The sequence below is a fragment of the Tympanuchus pallidicinctus genome, unplaced genomic scaffold (assembly GCF_026119805.1).
Source record: "Tympanuchus pallidicinctus isolate F22 unplaced genomic scaffold, pur_lepc_1.0 scaffold58, whole genome shotgun sequence".
NCBI classification, from domain to species: domain Eukaryota; kingdom Metazoa; phylum Chordata; class Aves; order Galliformes; family Phasianidae; genus Tympanuchus; species Tympanuchus pallidicinctus.
In genome coordinates, this window is record NW_026294778.1 from 324,079 (window position 1) to 340,659 (window position 16,581).

Here is a 16,581-nt window from a genome sequence, read left to right on the forward strand (position 1 = left end):
AATGTCGATAAATCCTTGTTATCCTGCTTTACGGGAGTAGGGTGTGACAAGAAGCCAATGACTACCAGTTTATAGGAGGTAATGAATTTAAAGTTTCCCTTCTTCTTCCCTTGGCACTTAGCTTATAGAGTTCTGCTGTGCCGGGTGCTGGTGTCATACCTCTAAACCACAATACTGATGGGCTCAGCTGCCACCAACTGGTAGCTACTGAGCCACCTTGTGTGTGAAACGAGGAAAAAACGCCATTCTGAACCCACAGCACCTCAAAGCCCCTTCAAGAGCCCCCAGTACTGCCCTGAGCCCTCCAGTTTTCCCCGCTGCCCCTTCAAAGCCTCAGGAGTGCCAGCAGCACCTCGTGCCTTAGGATGCCCGGTGGATTTCACAAGGATGCTCCCATCTCCTGCATTGTGATCAGTGGCAAAAGTATCCAACGGCGTTGACCGGAGCTGGGGGCTCAGCGGTGACATACAGGGAAACCTGCTGTGCTGCAGCGTGAGCCTCCGGTCCCGCTGCTGGGCACCGCCGGGCGCAGCCCGGCTCCGTCCTCTGCGCAGCTCCCTGCACGGAGCGATGGCCGCGCCCCGGATCGCCCATAGCCTCCTCTTCTGCAGGCTGAGCCGCCCCAGCTCTCCCGGAATCCCACCCCAGCCATTTCCCACGCGGTGCCGAGGAGAGGAGGGGCCGCGGGGGGAGCGACGGGGCCGGCGCTCGCAGTGCTACGACACGGCCGTTTGCGCCGCCCCGTCCTTACCCGGCGGTGGGCACGGGGACGAGGCGGGTTATTGGAGCTGCAGAAACGACCGCGGGCAGAAGCGCCGAGAAACGAACGGGAAATGTTTAATCAACGAACACACAGAGCGACAGAGAAACGACCGCGTTCCCAATCGGCTCCCGTACAAACGGCAACTCCGGAGGACGGCTCGGTGCCGGCGGGGACGGACGGGCCCCCGCGCCGCCTTCCTCCGACGGCCCGAGGCACGGGGCGGGCGGCGGCAGGGACGCGGAGCGGCGGAGCGCCGCTTTCCCCGCACGGAACCCCGCGACTCCGCCGGCCCGCCGACAACATCGCGGCGGCCCCGCTGCCGCGGCCGCCATTAGCGGAGAGCCCGCGCTCGGTCCCGCCTCCGCCGCGCTGCCATTGGTCGGCCCGCGGAACGGGGCGGGCGCTGCGCGCGGGGTCCTTTCCGCCCGCGGTCGCGCCGTCATTGCGTCATCACCGCGCGTCCCGCAGGGCCCCGGCCCGGCTGCCCGCGGCGATGCCTGCGGTTGTTGCGTTGCGGGAACTCAGCGCAGCCTGCAGAGAGCGGTCCGGCAGCACGGGAAGATGGCGGCCGTGCGGTGCGAGTGCCTCAGCGGTGCCTGCAGCCCGCGAGGAGCCGAGCGGGGCCGGGAAGAGGAAGCCGTGGGAGTCCCGGGGAGGGACGCGCGATGGCAGCGTCAGCGGCGGGCTCGGCTGCTGCCTCCTCCGCTCCTGACGCCGCGCGCTGGCGCACTTTGAGAAGCGCAAAGAAGCCGGAGCCCGTTGTCACATCTGTGGGATTCCACGGAACGCGCAGACGTGGGGTGAGTTGAGGTTGGATATCAGGACCAACTGCTGTACGGAAAGGGTTGGTAAGCGCTGCAGTGGGCTGCCCAGGGAGGGGGTTGAGCCGCCATCCCCGATGTGTTTAAAAATCGTCCGGGTGCGGTGCTCAGGGCCGTGATTTAGCGGAGGGAGCCTGGAAGGAGCGGTCCTTGAGAGCAGCCCTGCGGAGAAGGACCTGGGGGTCCTGAGGGATGAAAAGCTGGACATGAGGCAGCAGTGCTCCTGCAGCTGGGAAAGCAAGCGGGATCCTGGGCTCCATCAGCAGAGCGGTGGCAGCAGGGACAGGGAGGTGATCGTCCCCCTCTGCTCCGCTCTTGTGAGGCCCCATCTGCAGCACTGCATCCAGGTCTGCAGCCCCCAGTACCAGAAAGACAGGGAGCTGTTGGAGAGGGTCCAGAGGAGAGCCATGAAGATGATCCGGGGACTGGAGCACCTCCCCTGTGAGGACAGGCTGGGGGAGCTGGGCTTGTTCAGCCTGGGGAGAAGAAGGCTGTGGGGTGACCTCACTGCAGCCTTTCAGTACCTACAGGGAGCCTACAAACAGGAGGGGAATCAACTCTTTGAAAGGGCAGATAACAGCAGGACAAGGGGAAATGGTTTGAAGTTGAAGGAGGGGAGCCTGAGGTTGGATGTCAGGGGGAAGTTCTTTACAGAGAGAGTGGTGAGGTGCTGGAACAGCTGCCCAGAGAGGCTGCGGATGCCCCGTCCATCCCTGGAGGTGTTCAAGGCCAGGCTGGATGGGGCCCTGGGCGGCCTAGTGTGGTATTGAACGTGGAGGTTGGTGGCCCTGCGTGTGGCAGGGGGTTGGAGATTCGTGATCCTTGAGGTCCCTTCCAGCCCTGGCCATTCTGAGATTCTGTGAGGGTTGTTAGAGGTAGGGCAGTATGGTCAGGCTGCGGTTGAACTCGGTGCTCTTGAAGGTCCTTTCCAACGTGAGTGATTCTGTGATTCTGCGGGACGCTGTGTGCTGGATTGCTGTTCCTTGCAGAGCAGCAGCACAGGGCAGGACTGGGGATTGGGAAGATGGGGGTGGTGAGGGCGGTGTGCGGCCGTGGGCTCCTCCGGCGGTCCCAGGAAACATCTCCACGTGTCTGCGGCTGCGTGGAGGTGTGCGCGTCTCGTGCTGTACCACAGATGGAGGGGATGGCGCTGACTGAGGGCAGGGACTGGAGCAGCACAAAGGCGCCGTGAGGCGGCCGCAGTCAGTCCGGCCGCAGCACAGACAGATGGCGCTGCGTTGGGTTTTCTTTCTGCCGGCTCTTTTGCACTCACAGCACTTCTGCCTCCCTCCTCTGTTGCACTGACCTTGCTTTTGTGCTGCGATTTGCTTGTTTAATAGCCCTGCTTCCTGCTTATCGCCGTGCTGTACAGTCACAATCACTTCACCAGCAGCTGTTTGCTGGAAAACTAATGCTCTCGCTGGTTTTTATTGCAGCTGCCAGCTGCTGGTGGACCTGAATGAGAAGAGATTGACCCAAAACTCGAATGATGGTGACTGTGCTTGTTTGCTGTGCCAGGCATTTGCTGCAATCAGGTCAGCATAGGGAGTGTAGGAAGAGCACTGTCTGTCTGTCTTGTTATGAGTGGTAAATGTGTAATTTCTTTCTGTCTCTTCCTATAGAGGACAGTGCACGTCTGCTTTTCCTATAGAGGACAATGCACGTCTGCTTTTCCTGCTTGAGAAAATCCAACGGAGTGCCAGCTCACAGAGGAGGTATTTTTCCAGATAAACTCTCTGGGCATGCTGTTCTCTCCTGGTTGAACCCACAAGGTTCCACCCATGCAGAGGTTATTCCTGTGCCCGTCTTCCAAAGCCCAGGCTCCATGAAGGTGAGCACTGTTTTGCTGATGGTCTTCGCTGGAACACAACTACCCTAAAAATTGTTGGAAAGTGGAAACAGAGCTGCCCTTCATGTCCTGAAATGCAGCTGCTCTGGAGGTGTGGGTCCTGGCAGCTTTGTGTGCATAGCTGTAGTCCTGGGGCTGTTGAGAGCTGGCTCTGTAGGGGCCTGGAGGTGGCACAAGAGCAGAGGGCACTTCTGATTCTTGTGCAAGCAGTCTGACCAGCTTCCATTTGTTTCTTGCAGGCACAGATGAAGATGCCATCACTGACGGCTTGACCAAACTCAATGCTTCCCAACGTCAGCGAGTTCTGATCACCTACAAGAGCACTCCTGCAGGTAGGTGCTCTGCAGAGATGTGTGAACGTGGTTGGGTCACTGGGTGAAAAGCGAAAAATGACCCATCCTCCATAAGAGAAAGGTCAGCAGAGACTTTACCTGGCCAAGGTTGTTTTGTTCCTGTTCAGTTCAGTGCAGTTGTTGATGCAAGGAGGGTTGGAGCCTGAAGAGAAGTGGAGAGCAGCTCAGTTCCTTCTGTCCTCGAAGGCCGCGCCTTCTGCCAGCTCCTTTCTCCTCTCTTGGCCTTCTAGGGTTTGATCGATGACTGGAAGTGACTTGAAGCTGAGTGGGAATTCTGAGAGGGTGATGATTGGGATGATGACTGCCAGCACCGTGTGTGACGTGCAGAACTAAGGAGGGCTGTGAAGGTTTGCAAGTCTTCCTTTCGAATGGCTCAAGTTCTGGCCAAGGACTTGCTGCTTTGTTATGTACGTCTTCTCATTTATTAACTCTTAAAGAAACCTGGCTGCACGTCACAAGCAGGTGCTGGTATCTGAAATCTTGCTTGGCAATTCCCTAGGGAGCAGGAACAGGTGAAGGCTGCCTGATTGAAATTCTGGCTTCTCGCACCAGTGAAGAGATTGGTTGCATTGATGAGAACTGCGAGCTTCGTAAGCAGAGCAAAAGGCCAGGCCTTGTCCTGCTGCCTGCCATCAGTGTGTGTGTGTGCAGGCAGGCGTGATAGGAAGGAGTCTGGGGAGCTTTCAGGTGTGACAAACTGGCCAACCTGGGTGTTGCTGTTTGTGCAGAGAGAAGCTAGACTGGAATTTCAGCAGCAGCTGAACTGGTGTAACTGAAATGGGGAGGAGCATTCTGTCAGCGGGACGTGTGGCTCTCTTGCCAGTTTCTTGCTGTCTGTGCTTCTTCATTGGAGGCTGCAGCACTGATGATGATGGCTGGAGCGCTGCAGTGATGCCGAGAGCCCTGGGCCCAGCTCTGCACGTAGCAGGTGATGGCTGGCAAACGTTGTGGGCAGCACCCAGGCGGTGGCCCTGCTCCTCACGGATGCTGTGTGTGTTCCTGCTGGAAGCTGGCTGCTCCCTTGAGGGTGGCGTCCTATCTGACACATCTGCCGTGTTCCCAAGGGTCCTCGTGTCCCTCGTGGCGCTGAGCCACGCTGAGGGAGAAGGGGCTGAATGTTCAGAGCTGTGGGCACAGCTCTGCACTCAGTGGTGAGGAGCTCCAGGCTGGCTTTTTCTCACCCTGTGCGTCCCATGGCTGCTTCTCAAGCCCAGCTTCTGCAGGGAGGGGGCTCTGACTCTGGGTGTGCGTGAGTGCTGTGGGCTCTTCTTTAAACATGCCAGTAAAGTGGGTTGCTGCTTGTTTCAGAAGGAGCCCACAGCACACCTGAGCTGTGTTTCGCTGTGTTTGTGAGCTGTGTTCCCTTTGAAGGACTCCATTATCCATCTCCAGCACCCGTTCCTGAATGGGGAGTTCTCAGGAGTTGCTTCCAGTAGATGCTCTGGTGAACCGAGTCTTCTCTCCTTGTGTCCTTGCAGAGGTGAGGGAATGCATGTGGATGATGGCCTTGCTCAGCAGATGCTCAGGTGTGTAGTAATGTGCTTCCCAATCTATTCTTGTGCGTGTGATGCGTGGTGAAGAGAAGCCAGCCTGTGAAATGGGAATAATGGTTCTAGTCTCGTTTGCAAGCCTCTAATGAGTGTCTGTAGACTGGCTGGCTGCTTGGCAGGGGCAGTGACATTTTGGCTGTGGGTTGCCGTGCCTGGTTGGTGCTTGCTGGAAAATATCCATGGTCTAGACAAGCACAGGCCAGCAGTGCTCTAGCTGCAGGAATTAAAGATCTCCTGTATGCCCAGCCTTCTCCATCAGCCTTACTTTGTCATCCACAATGTCTGTCAGTGCCTGTACGAAGCGGGGGAGAAGAAATGGGGAACAGAGGAGGTGCAGCTGATGTCCATCCTCTGTACACGGAACAGGGATCACCTGCTGAGAGGCAGCACCCCTGCACAGTGTGCTGGGTTTTCCTTCCCTTCCTTGTTTGTGCGTGGTGCCCTTGCAGGAGCTCCGTAGCTGTTCAGTGGATGTGAACTCCTCTGAGGCAGCAGGTGTCCTGGAGAGAGCCCCAGTGCATCCGTTCCGTTTGGGCTGTTTCATTCCCTCCTGAGACTGAAAGGGGCTTCAGAAACCTCAGTACAACCGGCTGCAGCTCCAGCATGGAAAGCAGAGATCATGAAGTGATCTCCATGTCCTTGTGGAGCTCCAACTTGTCAGCTTGCTCTCTGAGCGTGGAGCACGACCAGCCGTGCTGCGCTGTGTGTGTGTGTTGCCTGTGGGGCTGGAGGTGGGGAAGCTGCCCCAGTGACTGCAGAAGGGACTTTGGCTGCACCGTGCCTGCTTGCAGCTCAGCCTCATCGTCTTGCTCTGTTTGCCTTGACTGGTGGGAGCGTAAGCCACCAGGTTTGTGTGTGGAGCCTTTGCTCTCAGCCCATTGCTGTCATTGGAATGGTAGCTATTAAAGGACTGTCCATAAAGCGTGTCTCATCAGCGCTGCCTGATGCCTCCTGCTGAGCTGCCTTGTCCTGGGGTCGCGTGCCAAAGGTGCCAGCACCTCCTGCTGGGACTCCTGGATCACACTGCCCTTAGAACCCTGCTCGTGGTGCCTTTGTGATGTGCAATTCTCTAGCAACCTCTGAGTTACACCTTTCTCCTAAGCCCCATGCTCCTGCCTGCTAAGTTGTGCGTTCTTAGCACTACAGAACGTGGCTCTTGTTGGCTTTTGCAGGTGTTTGTAAGTGGTGGTGATGTTGGAAATGCCCAATAATTTTCCAGGACGGTGTCTCTGATAAAGCAGGTTTTATTTGCAATGGCAGTGTTGGGCCTCCTGCAAGCAGGAGCGCGCACAGAAAGCAGTGCTGCACCTTTTATGCCCTGCTGCCCGACGCTGATCCCTTTCTGCCCTGGCTCCTCACTGCTGAGTGCTGCAGGTTCGCACTCTGTTGCGACACTTCACTGATCCCACAAATAGCAAGTGCACACAGATCCTTGCCATGCAGACACAAACATCTCCGCTGGTTAATGGCCTTCTGACCATTGCTTTCTTAACAAACATCTGGTCGTCACTTTCGGATGCCTGCTTTACAGCATAAACGTAAACCTGACCTCTTCATTGTTTAATTACCCCCTTGGCATTTGCGCCCTTTACACTGGGTCACCGTTCTGGTCATCCGTCTGTCCTTGCATGGAGATAAGCTTGGAGGGAGGATAGAGGGGAGCATCCTGGATCTGCCTATGGCATCCTGACATTGCCACAGAGCAGGACAGCTGTGCTTTGTGTAAAAGCCCTGGCTCCTTGAAAGCTTGTTAAATGCATTTCATGTTTGCTGGCTCACCAGTCTTACAGCACGTTTTCTAGTTCAGAATACCTACGTTGTTTAAAACATTTAAGGTCTATTGCAACTGCGTGAGGAAGAATGTGTCGCACAGCGCAGTAACTGTGTGTGTTCCTGATATGCAGATGATATCTCTCCTTGTCACATCAGCTACTCCTACAGACAAGTTATGGAATGCAAACACGTCGTGTTCTATTTCTTTAGGTCCATTGTCCATCTCAACATCCAGCGCAGGAACAACATTTCATTCCCGCAGTGCATAATGCTGTGAAGGCATCGCAGGCCGCCCGCTCGTCTCCGCCGTGCTCAGGGGCTTTGCTGAGCTGCCGGCCCAGCGCTGCAGCTCCACAGCGCAGCCTCACGTCTGGTGACGGACTGCAGCTGGAAAACCCTGGCAGCAGAGGACGCTCCTGCCCCACAGAAGGACTCGCAGCTCCAGCGCCCTCAGTGCTGGAAGGAGGCTGCGGTGCCTCCACGCGATGGATGCGGTCCACCCGACAGCTCGTGTGGCTCACCGTGAGAGGCCAGCAGGAAGAAAGGTGGGCACGGGTAAGGCTGCATCAGAAGTGAGTGCAGAGCCGTGGGGCCGGTGGTCCAGGGTGCGGGGGCCCAGGTGGTGCTGCGGGACAGGCGTGACAGGAGGGCACTGGTGGTGCTGCCCGTCCTCGGCTGCAGGCCTGGTGCTGGTGGCAGGGGCTGGGGTTCTGTGCCTGCAGCACCGATTTGCGGGTCGGTGTCTGCGTGGGAGGGATGGCACCCATCTCTCTGAGGGAGGCGAGGATGTTTTCGTCAGGAGGACGGCAGCTTCACGAGGGAGGCTTTGAACGAAGAGTGGGGAGGGCAGCTGAGCAACAGGATGGGGTGATGCGAGGGAGAGGGAGCAGAACATCGGCACCTGCAGGGTGGCAAGGAAATGCCTGGAGGCACCACGATGGGGAGATCCCCCAGAGCTCCAGAGGAGGTTCTGGTGGGTAACGGGGGGAGGCTGCTGGGAGAGAGGAACGGATGGACAGAGGGATCGACGGAGGAGAGAAGTGTTGGAGGGATGGAGGGAGGGAGGGATGGACAAAGGGACAGAAGGGCCGTGGGATGGATGGAACACTTGTTGGATGAGAGGATGGATGCAAATACAAGTGGATGGAGGGATGGCCAGGAAAATAGGATTCCTGCCCCAGAGAGCAATGTGCCTCCATGGGCACCTGTGGGGGTGGCCCTGAGGGTATGGAACCCACCTGCCATTGCCTGGAGCCCATCGGTTCTTTGTAACAGCAGTACACTGACAGAGTGCCTGCTGCAATCCTTGACACCACGGTGTGCTCGTGGATTTTGGCAGCCAACTGACAACGTGGTTTCAACATTGCTGAATACGCATTTGTTCTCCAGCAAAACAGTTCAGCATCTGCAGAGCGCTGCCAGTAACTGCAGTGGAACAGGGAGGAATTGTGAGAACACATTTCTGCCTAGAATGCTTTCCAATTTAGTAACTAATGCATTTTATTTTTACTCTTGTAGGATTATCATGAGCTCTAGATATGCAGCTAAAAGAGGCTGAAAACCAGGAGTCCAAAGCCTTGTCTGTGGAAGGCCCACCTCCCTGGGAAGTTACCCAGCTCCCGAGCAAAGAAAAAGAAGAATCAAGTCTTCAGTGAGCACACACACTCCAGTCAGTCAGCTCTGCAATAAAAGCTACCTTTTCCATGCACCCCCACTTACGTGTGGCAGAAAAGTGTTCTGGGCATTCAGCACATTGGATTCACATTCAATTAGCAATCCGAACTCCAAACAGTTATTTATGATTTCTTCTCTCCTTCTGCACTCTCGTTTCCTCAAAGGGCGCTGCTTTACCCTGACTGGGCTGGCTCCTGCTTTTACCTTCACTGCTACTGGGGCTGCATTTTTGGCTCTGCCAGGCATCCCTGGTAGCCACACTCCTAAGTGCACGTGGTGTAAGATTTCTGTAACTTCTGGGGGGACGACCTTGTTTTTGCCAGGTTGTGTTAAAGCCAGAGGAGGGGGAGATGGTGGGGAGGGAATGGGGTGAGGGGTGGGCGATGGGGAGCTGGAAGGGATGGAGTGGGGATGTGGGGGAGGAGAGCAGAATGGAGGACGTGGAAAGAGATGGATGGAGAACAGAGGGGAGAGGATGGGTGGAGAAGAGGATGGGTGGAAAACGTGGAAGGAGAGATGGACAGAAGCGAAGGGATGGAGAACAAGGGACCAAAGCACCAAACCCCTCTCACCTTTGGGCCCAGCTTCTTCTCCTTCCATGCAGCTCCTGCGGCAGGCAGGGCCTCAGCTCTTCCCACATTCCTCCATTCCTGCAAGGTTGCTTTTTTTCATTCCTGCTTTGCTGTGCTATGGGTAGCTTTCCTACTTGCTTTCTTGTATATGTTACCATCCATTGCTTTGCACTTTTTATTCTCTTTTTGTTTCATTATTTTCCCTTCAACCCTCCCCACCCCCTCTCTCCTCTCCTCACCCCTACCTCCCATTTTTTCCTCCCCTCCCCCCCCCTACTCTTTCCTCACCTTATGGGAAACTTTCCCAAATAGCTGCAGGCTTCTCCAAGTGCAGATTTGCCTGCCAGGTCTTAATAGACTAAGATGCAACTTTTTAGGAACAAAGTCAATACAAAACAAAAGAACAGAAGAACAGAAGAAACCCAAACACATTTCCACAAATGCCTTAGTTCACACCTACCCATTTCAATCACTGGATGTAAGGGAAACCGAGGAGCTATTCCACTGAGCTGAGGCTTGGCTCTTGGTGAGAGCTGTTTTCTGAATGGCAATTTTTCATTTCGCTTCTGCTTTTTAACTTTCCCACATGTGCACATGTAGCACTGGGAACAGGAGCTGTCAGGCACACAGAATTGAAGGAATCCCATGGAACACCAGTGTGAGGTTGGCATTTCCACTGAGCCGCCAGATGCACACTGCAGGATTGTTCTGGGACCTGCAGCAATGATTCTGCACATCTGAGAAAACTGATAGCACTGCACAGCATCCAGGGCAAGGAGAACTTTCTAAACGGAAAAACAGGTCAAAGAAATGGCAAAGGAATGGAGAACAGGAAGGATTAAAATTTGCAGTAGCAGCTCGAGAGCTCTCTGATAGACTGCAAGAAAAAAAATAGGAGCATTGTTCTTCTGTCCATCACATAAGTACAAAAATGACGAAGCTAAATGTAACACAAATTGCATTAACTGGCTGCTGTTAATAAGGAGACATTCACATCTGAAATGCTCCACAGAATTCCCAGAGATCACACCTTGCCACAGAGGCCCCAGGTACCCTGAAAGGCAGTAAGATCTGTGAGCTGCGTTTCTGAGCTCTTCCAGAACTCAGCGAAGCTGAGATGACAGACAGCAGGACTTCAAATGCTGACGTGCCGAACTGACACCAGGATTTCCTGCCTCTCTTTAATCACGAGCAGTTTTGAGCACAGCATTCCTGCACCGCAACGTTTCAGTTCACTTCTAGAGCCTTCTGCCAGACGTGGGTTCAGAGAGGGTTTGTAATGAGTGCAGCACCTGGCAAATGGGCACTGTGCCTGACATGGAATCCAACATGCAGGAGTTTGCCATGAGACACGAGTTCCTGGATCACGCAGCAGAATTCAGGAGCACTGAAAAGAGACGTGGTGTTGTTTTTTTCGGTAGGTCTCTGTGTGTAAAACCTTCCTTCACTATCTAACAACCACCAGCCCTTTATTCACAGTTAAGGTGTGTAGCTCCTAGAAATCAGCACGTGCCCTTACCACCTCCAAAGCTGTGGCTTTGTGCCTGCTCACCATGACATGCCCCCCTGCTGCTGCCAGTCAGCTTAAGGCCTCTGTTCAGAGACTGAACCCAGCGTGCCGGCTCTGCTTTGCTTTGCAGAGCAGTTCTGAAAGGCAACCAGGAACGTGAGCAGAGCTCACGTTGGAAGCAGAAAAGCAGCAACGGAGCGTCCGGTTCGCAGGCAAACCCAATGCACGCCTGGATTCCCTTTCTGCAAAGCTGAAAGTAGAAACTGAAATTATTCCCAGTATTTATTTCCTTTTCCATGAAAATTGGAGCCAGGCAATTGGACAGATTCCTGCTGCAGGTGCAGGCTCACCAACGCTGAGCACAGGGGAAGAATCCCCTCCCATCGCACCTGGCAATATTTTGCCTAATGCAGCCAGGAAGCCACCAGCCTTCTTAGTGGCACCGCTGGCTCCTGTTCCGCTCGGCGTCCGCCAGGATCCCCAGGCTCTGTCCTGCAGAGCTGCTCTGCAGCCGAGTGCCGCCAGCACACAGCGGTGCCTGGGGTCGTTTCTCCCCAGGTGCAGGACTCTGCACTGGTTAAGGAACTTCGTGAGACTCCAGTGATGAAGTTACTGCTGGACGGATCCTGTTTTAGCAGGGGGGTCGGACCAGGCGATCTCCAGAGGTTCTTTCCAGCCTCTACACTTCTACGATTCCGTCATTCTGTGTCGGCCACCTCACAGCCTGCTGAGAGCACTGCATGGCTGCACGGCCCTCTGCGAGTCAGTCGCTGCCCCCAGCGTTGTGTCAGCTGCATCTCTGAGCGCTCACCCTGCCCCGCTACCTTGGTGAAGGCAGCAGAACCCCTCAGGAACTCCTGTCATTCCCGGCCTCCAACAAGACTCGCATCCCTGATATCCTCTGAAATACCCTTTTCTTTTTAAACATTCCCTGTCTGTACTTTCTTAGAGCTTTACGATTTTGCTTCCTTCATAAACCTATTAAATCTGCTTCCCATTGCTCAGGGGGTGTCTCAGCAGAATGAGATGGTTTAGCTGTGATTTAGCAGCTGAACATGAGCTCGACAGCTGGGAACGTAACTGCTCTGCTACCTGCTGCTGCTGCAACACAGAACAGTTACCAGGCTGCAGAAACTGAGTGTTTTACAATCACAATTGGTTCCAGGCTGTCATTTTCAGCAGACTGACATCTGTTACCACGCAAACAGAGAACAGTAGTGGGGAAGTCAGATCCCTCATTTGCTCTCCCGGGCAAGAGAGATGGTGACAGTGCAGATCCAACAGCACGCAGTGCTTTCTAGTTGGCTCCTTGTGTGAATTCATTCTCTGCAACAGCTGCCACCAAGCAAAATAAGACAACAAACCATTTCCCCCAGAGGTTCCCAGACTCTTCAGGTTATTACCAACCCCGATGGCACAAAATCAAGAATAATAATAAAAAATACCCTCTTTACTTATGGCATCCTTAGGAAGAATCAGCAATACATTTAATTACTCACACAGTCATTAAACAGAGCTAAGCTGCCTGCTGCCCTTTCAGCCCCAGTTTGCTTTAACAAACTTTAGCCTGTACAATAACACAGGCAATCATCAGCACAAAGATCTTCAGGTAAGAGCAGAAAAAGGAAAGAGACGAAAGTCCCACGAAAGAACAAACAGAAAGCCTAGCTAAGAGGACAGTGCTACAGCACTACAGCTCACAGCAGCTTCTTACCCACAGAGGCTTTCCCTTCCCCCCTTCCACAATATGATTCAATCACATCCCAGGCTCCTCCGCTACACGAGCTGCCATCAATCCACGCCACAGACACCAGTGGCCAATACAAGGCTTGTGCTGTCAGCTCACGGCCACCAACAATCCCTCCAGCACGGCATTTCTGCTGCCAGACCAACTGATTTCTGAGCTGCAATGCACTTACAAAAGGTATTGCTGGTCTCATTGCTGCTGAGAGTGGCAAATGAACCCAAGTCTGCCTGACAGCTCCACATTGCTCACAGCAAAGCTGCACGAGCAAACAGAAAGCTCGCAGCTGCAGGCACTGAGCAACGTGCTTCACTCCTGACCTGCACAAGCAGGGGTAGAAGGAGCTCCACGCCGTTTGGCCTCGCCAAGGAATTCACACAGCTCTCGGTACCACCACTCACACACACAGATCACTAACCAACAACTGCCACTGACTGAGGCTCAAAGCCAGAGGCACTCAGAGGCCTCCTCAGACCCAGCCCACAAAGTCTGAAGCACAACCCTTAACCCAAACAGCAAGAGGTTACAAAGGCAACAGCACACACAGCTTCTAGTTACCCCAAAAGGCAAAGAACTCAATGTGGCTTGGGAGCCAGATAAGACAGAAGAGACGCTGGATGTCCTTTGGCATCAAGTGAAGCATCGTGAGATGCTCTGATGCCCTCTCACAATTCTTTCTCCCTCCACCGGCACGAGAACTGGCGTAAAAAGACGCAATGACGCTGCCACAGGCATCGCAGAGATGTTTAAAGGATAGGCCCGTGGTAAGGCTTTATTGACAGTTCTGCCCCTCTACATTTCACTCTTGATCTCCTTGTTTGGCCTGGAGAAGGGAAGGCTGCGCGGTGACCTCATTGCAGCCTTCCGTACATAAAGGGAGCCTACAAACAGGAGGGGAGTCGACTCTGATGGTGTGGCTGACGTCAGGCCAAGGGGACGTGGTGTTGAGTTGAAGATGGGATGTCAGGTTGGATTGTTCTTTACAGAGAGAGTGGTGAGACGCTGGAACCGGATGCCCAAAGAGGTTGTGGGTGCCCCATCCCTGGAGGTGATCAAGGCCAGGTTGGATGGGGCCCTGGGCAGCCTGGTTTCGTATGAGATGTGATGCAGATGGGACTCAAGCATCTGTTTTGCAGCCTCCAGTTGATCTCTGTCTGTCCTGGGCACCCCATCTAGGGCTAGGGTGAGCCCTTCCTGCGGGGTGAGCTTTGGTCTTCGGAGGCTAACACTGGGGAGACACCTCTTCTTCCTTTATGGGCGGCAGCAATCTGGATGTGTTGGGGGCAGACTGCTCAGGCAGGCTGGACTCACCACGAGATGTTGGTGCTGCCATCTGCTCAGGTTCTTGCTGCACAGCCCTGTTCTTCTTAGCCCTCAGCCTGAGAAGTTGTACCGAGTCGCATGCCAGAAGTGGGAGCCTGGAAGGTCTGCCTGGAGGCTCCGTGGACAGGCTGGACTCAGCTCTGGAGGAAGATCTTACGAAAGCTGCTGTCTGCCCCAAGGTGACCTGACAGGTGAGGCCTCGGCTGTCTGCAATTTGGGCACCACACCGTCCCGATGGACTTTTTCTGCCCCCTGTCCTTCATCAGGGAAGCTCACGTGTTTTGCCCCCCGTGCTCAGCCCAGCTCTTCTTGGCTTGGAGTTCCTGCCTCCCCCTGCAGCTGGCAGGTCACCGGCTGCTTTTGGGCTTCAGGCACCGTCCTAATCGCTGGCAGCAGTCTGCAAGGAAAGAGTGGGAGGGGTCCACGGTAGGGGCTGATGGCTTCGGGGCCGCACACTGCAAGCCTGAGCCGGGAGCCTTGGCTGCAACGCAGCCCTGCCCACAGACTGCTCACCGGCTGCCCCATGGCTCCTGAGATGCGCAGAGGGGCAGCCCTGTGAGCTGGGGGGCTCCTGGCGTCCCCATCCCAGCACTGTTGGGCAGCCACAAACAGGGACCCTTTGGGATTAGGGAATGGGCTTTGGTTGGGTCACCCCATGCACATCCCAGCCCGGAGCCTCACCTGGATGTAGAGCTCTCCTTCAGCAGCAAGCTCCTTATCCTTCTGAAGTGTCCTCCATCAACACTTGAACTGCTCAAGCGTTTGATTAACGTCGGACGGCCAGCAAATCTCACTGCAATGGGGAAGGCAGAGGAGATTCACCGTCAGCCCTTTGGCTCGCTCACCAGGGGCGCTCAGGCCGCTTCCCACAACAGCCCAGAGGGCCGCTCTGCTCCCCCCACTGCTCCCATCTGCACCGCCCTCAGACCCTCCCTGACGGCATCTCTGGCCCCGCTCCTCCTCTCTGCAACTCAGCTCTGTTCTGGGACTGCATTCGTGGCGTTGGCTTTGGGAAAGAGGAGCTGGATGGTGATGATGAGGTGGCAGGGTGATTTTTGGGGACCGCATCCTTCCATCGGGGGAGGGCAGGGCCTAAGATCCGCACATCCTCCTGCCATCGCCAGGGATGGGGGCACGTCACACCCAGCGCCTTATCTTTGGAGAGGCCAACAATTCCTCATGGGAAGGGGCCGTGCTGAGCTGGCGTGAAACTTTGACACCAGTCAGAGCCCTCGGCTGATGGTCAGCAGGGGATTTCCCAGCTCAAGTTGGCTGCCCGTGCCCTGGAAAGGAGCTGGAAGCTGCTTTACCTTTCTTGCCCTGGTCAAGAGGTGGCAAAGCGTCTTCTTTCTTTGGTGTCTCCTGACCAGAGAGGCTTCCCGAGGACTTGCGGTTTATTCCGGGCGGTGGTTTGGGTACAAACTCCATTTGAAAGCTGCACGAGAGGAGAAGACAGTGAGCGGTGTGACGCAGCCAGCACTGCTTGCTGCTCTCTGACTGTCTGCTCCCAGGCACGCCTTCATGCTGCATTAAGCACACTACTTTCCAAAGGCTTTAGCAGGGTCAGTCGGTTTAGGTGAAAGGGAAATAGTTTCAAACGGCAGGAGATTTAGATTGGATATTAGGAAGAAGTTTTTGACAGAAGGGTGGCGAGGCACCGGAGCATCTTGCCCAGAGAGCTGGGGGGTGCCTGGACGGGCATTCGAGGTCGGGCTGGAGCAGGCTCAGAGCAACCTCCTCTGGGGGCAGGTGTCCCTGCTCCCTGCGGGGGAGTGGGACGAGGTGCTCTTTCAGGTCTCCTTCCAGCTCAAATCATTCTGTAGTTCCATGACACACGGGCAGGACAGTCACAGACACAAGGAACAAGCGCTGCGGAACGAGAGCTGAGCAGCTGCACCAGGCAGCAGCCACAGCCACCAACATACTCACATGGGAAAGACGACGAGGCAGCCAGAGCGCGCCAGGGAGGCCACCGGTGCCACTCGGTGTCCAGACCACCAGTTCCAGCAGCCAGGGGGCCTGCAGGGGAGAAACGGGGAGGATGTGGGACGCTCTGCTGAATTTCTCTTTCCCTGACAGCTTCTCCAGGAAGTCGAAGTAGAATTTCATTTGGAAGGTCAGCCCATCAATGAGGAGCACGCCGATGTCCTTCAGGACACTGTCTTAAATGTCTTAAACGTCAAAACGTCTTAATTGGTTAATTGACTTCTAACACTTGCTTTCTTAACAAACATTTGGTCATAACTTTTCGGATGTCAGTTTTACAACATACACATACACATAGCCTCCTAATTGTTTAATTACCCCCCTAACATTTGTGCCCATTCACACTGATCATTCTGGTCACTCATCTGCCCCTGCATAGAGATAAGCTGGAAGGAGGACAGAGGGGAGCATCTTGGAGCCTGCCTATGGCATCCCAACGTTCCCACAGAGTGGGACAGCTCTGCTCTGTGTAAAGGCCCTGACTCCTTGAGTCTGTTCAATGTGTTTTGCTTCTGCCTGTCCAATGAGCAGCCTTACAACGTTTCCTAGGTTAGAATGCTATGCCCAGATTGTTTAGAACATTCAAAATCTATGGCAGCTTTGTGAGAAAGCGTTTGTCAAGTAATTTGGTGTTTCTAAACTATGTTACTAACATGTGCACGG

General features: G+C 54.9%; 2 long non-coding RNA genes across 13 annotated transcripts; one reads left to right on the top strand and one right to left on the bottom strand.

Annotated features, from left to right (window-relative positions):
* The first annotated feature begins 1,163 nt into the window (after nt 1-1,163).
* On the top strand, nt 1,164-8,823 carry LOC128091990 (uncharacterized). Of its 12 annotated transcripts, none has more exons than XR_008211583.1 (7): nt 1,164-1,563; nt 3,021-3,076; nt 3,236-3,415; nt 3,673-4,193; nt 4,286-4,376; nt 4,515-7,664; nt 8,628-8,823. It is a non-coding gene; the product is annotated as an uncharacterized LOC128091990 (long non-coding RNA). The 12 variants fall into 12 exon arrangements; XR_008211588.1 differs by having other exon boundaries at nt 1,166-1,563; nt 5,095-7,664; XR_008211582.1 differs by having other exon boundaries at nt 3,673-4,376.
* LOC128091991 (uncharacterized) lies at nt 6,565-10,818 on the bottom strand. The gene is made up of 3 exons (XR_008211589.1): nt 9,816-10,818; nt 8,348-8,534; nt 6,565-8,010 (listed from the first exon to the last, which is right to left on the bottom strand). It is a non-coding gene; the product is annotated as an uncharacterized LOC128091991 (long non-coding RNA).
* Nucleotides 10,819-16,581: the final 5,763 nt, after the last annotated feature.